Here is a 1,028-nt window from a genome sequence, read left to right on the forward strand (position 1 = left end):
ATTCTTTCTTTTTTAATACTAATCAAATTTCTCTATTTTCTTTTCCTTTTCCTCATGATGAAACAAATCCTAGAAAGTACCCCACCAAGGCGCATTAATTTATGCTCGGCAAAACGCAAAAAATCATTTGCCAAGAGACCATACAAGGTCGGCAAAGATAAAGCGACGAGGTTCAAATTAATGTGAGAAGTTATAAAGTACCTCTGAAAAGGCTCAAAATGCCAAATAAAAAGAGATTACAAAAATAACTTAAAAGGCCGACCAACAACAAGGTCGGACCCAACAAAGGGAAAGTTATAAAGTAACTCTGAAATGGCTCAAAAAGCCAAATAAAAAGAGATTACAAAAATAACTTAAAAAGGCCGACCAACGACAAAGTCGGACCCAACCAAAAGGAGGTACTCGAGTGCCCGAGGACCGAGAAAAAGCTCGGATCCAAGAAAGAAGCCTTAAAACGGCGAGAACCAAGATTTCGAAAAACGCTTACTAAAAAGTTGCTTTACAAAAGCAACTAAAAAGTACAAAGCGAAAGAACGAAATCGAAGGAAGCTCCGAAAACGCTTACTAAAAAGTTGCTTCACAAAAGCAACTAAAAAGTACAAAGCGAAAAGAGCAAAATCAGAAGAGGTTTCGAAAACGCTTACTAAAAAGTTGCTTTACAAAAAGCAGCTAAAAAGTACAAGCAAAAGAACGAAAGCAGAGGAAGTTTCAAAACGCTTACTAAAAAGTTGCTTTACAAAAAGCAGCTAAAAAGTACAAGCAAAAGAACGAAAGCAAAGGAAGTTTCGAAACGCTAGCTAAAAAGTTGTTATCTAAAAACAACTAAAAAGCACAAAAGCAGGAAACAAAAAGCCAAAACGCGAACAAAAACACCGCATAATAAAGTTACTACAAGTAGCTAAATAAGCAAAAGGTGTCCAAAGTGTTCACAGAAACCATCCAAAAACAAAAAAAAAAAGAAAAAAAAAGAAAAAAAAAAAGCCCACAGGCCGGGCAAAACACCAAAAAGATTACAGAGGATCAAGGTC

This window comes from Arachis duranensis, chromosome 2 (genome assembly GCF_000817695.3).
Source record: "Arachis duranensis cultivar V14167 chromosome 2, aradu.V14167.gnm2.J7QH, whole genome shotgun sequence".
Classification (NCBI taxonomy): domain Eukaryota; kingdom Viridiplantae; phylum Streptophyta; class Magnoliopsida; order Fabales; family Fabaceae; genus Arachis; species Arachis duranensis.